Below are 4160 nucleotides of genomic sequence, written 5' to 3'. Positions count from 1 at the left end.
AATGAAATTTTTCTCAATTGTTTCAATTTTTCAGGGTTTGATTGTAAGTACGCAGCAGCGGCTCTTTCGCGAGCGTGTCTCCGCTACTTTGGACCGTTTGGACGCTCTGCCTACACTCGCATTTTCGCGCAATTATTTCGCGAGCTTTAAAGCTTATTGTTAGACAGGAGTGTCCTTGCGTCTTGCGACGTGTATTATATCCAGTAAGTACGTATCCAGCGTAGGGCGGATCGCTGAAACGGGTCGAAAAGTCGATATAGCTCTCTTATACCATTTCAACACGTATGCGGCATGTATATTGTATTACGCTACGTACATGCATGCGGGAACTCACGCACCCCGCGTTTATTTATTATGCACGGCGAGACACGGCTGACGCCCCCTTTCACGATGCATTATTTAGAAAACTATTATAGCCGATACACGGCAAGCCGCCTGCACGGAAGTCGCTGTAAAAACGGCGCAGATAACCTTCCTTCGATCTTTGTAGTATTCGATAGGTACACTCTTTGCTATTTTACCGCCAAGGGTAGAAGATTATATATATATATATAATGGGTTTATATATATATACATATATATAAACCCATCTCAAAAATACCCAAATTCATTTTTATGAAACATTTTCACGCAACATTCAGAGCGGGATATCATTTTTTTATATTTTCATACCTGTTAAAAATTGACTATAAAAATTTTGAAACAAATCCCCAGTGTATTTTAGAACCAGAGAAGCAATAAAAAAAATCAGTAATCAAATCGGAGATGCGGTATGTGTTATGATAGATTTTTAACAACTGGAGACTTGATATTGCAACCGTGGGTCTTTTAATGACGCGAATTGATATTACGATTGACGCGAGCCGTAGAAATAAAAATTTCATTGACGATACTTCATAAATTTAAAACAACGTACGAAAGTGAAAAATCAACTTGGCGCAATCTTCCACGTAACGTGGAACGCTCATCTTTTCACATAATCTCACTTTTGACCCGAACAAAATATTTTACCCAAATAGCTGAGATTTTGATTTTGTTCTAGAGGGATTTTGCGTAACGGGTGATTTTTTAACACGTTTTAAAAGTTGGAAAAGATTCAGATATCGTGGGCTGATTATAACTCGGCTGCTAATTAGTCGACCGCTGGTTGACTTTAGGAATTTGCTCGTAAACCTTTACGATCCGTGTATCATAGGACGGGTATAATAAAAGTGACGTGGTCGAATTAGGTATGTGGGGGTGATTATTTATGTGCGCATGTGGGTGAATCTCTCGCATGCCGCCCGTCGCTCTTGTTGTTTCTCGCTTACCGTATCGATTTTTAAAGAGAACTCGCCACCGTGTCTTTCCGAAACCAACTTTAGTCTCTTTTCACTCGTTCCAACTACCAGGTGTATCCACGATGCCTGAATTCGATGCGCATGAAGAATTTGTAAAAAAATAAAAAAAGAAATACCAATATCTCGAGGTTGTCGTTGTAGGAATTATATCCGGATTACTGACCTTTCGAAAATAGCGAGGATATTTTAAATAAATATTTATTTATCCACCACGCGATAGAGCGGGAAATACCTAGCACCGCATAATTGTAATCCATACTTCCGAAGTTTCGTGCTCGAGGTGTAAAAACCGAGAATATATCGCTAATGTAGCGGAACTTTGATCTTGCACTTTAACTATCTCGTGCAACTGATTGAAATTGCTTTTATGTATAACGCCCCGCAGGCGCCGCTTGATGCAGACCTCGGGAAAGGTTATTTAGCGGGCTCGGCTTAATATATAGGGCGAGCCGTTACGCGTTACAGGTATAGGGCTCGAATAAAAATATCCATTACACGTACACCGTGTGGTTTTTATTTCCGATAAACAGCGATACGTGTATCACGTGTTGTACGCAGTTTTGTTTTCTCTGAAAATTGTACACCTACGCATCGTTTCGTTACGGTATGTTTGACGGAAATGTGACGATAAGCGGTAGAGAATTAAAAATTTTCCGTTCAAGAGAACCAATTTATCTTAGATTTAACAAATTTTCCATTACTCGAGGAATTCGGTACCGCGGAAAGCCGCGCACAGGCAAATTTTAAACCACGAACAAGGTGAATCGTTTGAAAAATAGTGTCTGTAAAGTCTCAAATTCGATCGAATTTGGAGAAAAAACTCTATCCGCGGGTTCTTGGGGTCACTGATTGCGAATCTGAAATCAGACTTTGTAACATCGGTACGGCAAATTCAATTCGCGACCCCGAAAATTCCTACATATGTGTTATAGCGTTCTTTGACGGTATTTGATGAAATAAAAAAAACGTCCACAATACTGGATTCACGATGTTGAATTTTCAAAATTTGATTTCAGACTTGTAATCGGTGACCCCGAAAACTACCGCATAGAATTTCTTGATCAAATTTCATTAAATTTGAAATTTTCGTCCACCGTATCGAATCCACCGTCTCCGATTTTTTAAATCTGATTTCACATTCGTAACCAGTGATCCCAAAAACCATAGAACACGAACTTCTTACAGAAGTTGACTCAGCACCGGAATGTGTGACTGCAACGAAAGGGTTAAATCAGTCCCTTACGGTTGTTGAATGCCTACTCGATGCTGTACGTGCGATCGGTATCCATTTCCTTCGCGGGTCTAGATGTAATTACGAAAAGTTCATCAAACTAAGTGCGATAAGAGCTGACGTACGCACGAAATTTCCTACACACGTCCCTCAGATTCCCGCCCCGATACACCTACACCTTCTATTCTCTAAACTTCCGCGTTCCATCCCCGTTATTATCGGACGTGCCCTGTGCCTTTTAATGCTCTCAACTTTTACTCATAATTATTCGCCTCCCGTCACTTTGCGATTACAACGTGAAAAGGTCAGCTCCTCGCAATGGCGAATAAAAAATCTCATTGCCACTTTCGGTACTTCAATCGCTAACAATAATAACGGATTTCTCTTGCATCGCACGGAAACAAATAGATCAACGATTCTTCGCCTCGCGATGAAACTCTGTAACGTTAATAATTCAGCGATATTTATAGCAAAGATTACAAATGTATATTTCATATTTCGAGCAGAAATAAACGGAATTCAGGAAGGAATATTCTTACCTACGTACCTATTGTACAAAGAAAACCTTCGGGTAACCGAATTTGTCATACAAATCTGACAGATTCGTGCAGGAAACAAATGATTAATTCTTAACCCGAACTACCGTACATAATTATTATAAAATGGAAAAAAGTCTGTGACGAATTTATTTGCGGTCTGCACTTTGAGTTTCCTTAAATCCCCGCGTTTTCCTCATCATTATTTGCCCTTCCGAAATCAATCCTAAATTAGGCAAGCGCACTAAAAATCGCGGTACCGCCGAAAATAGACGGTGTGTTTAGGCGGGTCTTGAGATTCTAGATAACCGGTGATGTAGGTACTCGTATAATACATACATATACGCGATTCGGTGTGCAGCGGATGACGAGCGGTATTTTTATACCACGGTAAATGTTTGCGGCCTCCTGAAATACTGTTCAAAAATAGTTTTCATTCATCCGACCGACGAGTCCTTGACTGTCTTGTATGTGTTATAACAAACAGCGTGTCGCGAGCGAAACAGAAATGCGTACAACGTATTTAGTTCGAGTAAATAATTATCCTCTTCCCTCCTCTCATTCTTCTCCTTTCACTTCTAACACTCTTCCACGTGTTTTTTACACGCACGCTATACGCGCGTCGCGTTTTTCGACCACCATTTGCAAAACGATGATAATTATTGTAACGGAAAATTTTATTGTTTTCTAATGATTTTTTTTCTTCGACAATTGATCGCTTTAAGTATATTTTGATAAAATATTGGCACTCGTGATAATCTTGTATAATAGGCTTTGTTATTTTTCTATTTCTTCTTTTCTTTTTCAGACAGCTTATCGTTGTTGACATAGCTTTCGTTAGCTTCATGCTGATTCCCGATCTACGAGAATGATTGATCACGATTATACAATGCGTGACCGCGTCACGTCATGCAGATAACGATTTCTTTCCTTCTTGTTATTTTTCTTTTTTCTCTCTCTCTCTCTCTCCTCAGCAATCTGTGCAAGCGCCGTAAAATTCTCTTCAAATACTTTATTCCCGTATATATAAGAGTTATAAGTATGCCAAGTCGT

This window comes from Neodiprion fabricii, chromosome 2 (genome assembly GCF_021155785.1).
Source record: "Neodiprion fabricii isolate iyNeoFabr1 chromosome 2, iyNeoFabr1.1, whole genome shotgun sequence".
Lineage (NCBI taxonomy): Eukaryota > Metazoa > Arthropoda > Insecta > Hymenoptera > Diprionidae > Neodiprion > Neodiprion fabricii.
Note: the sequence above shows the minus strand (reverse complement) of the source record.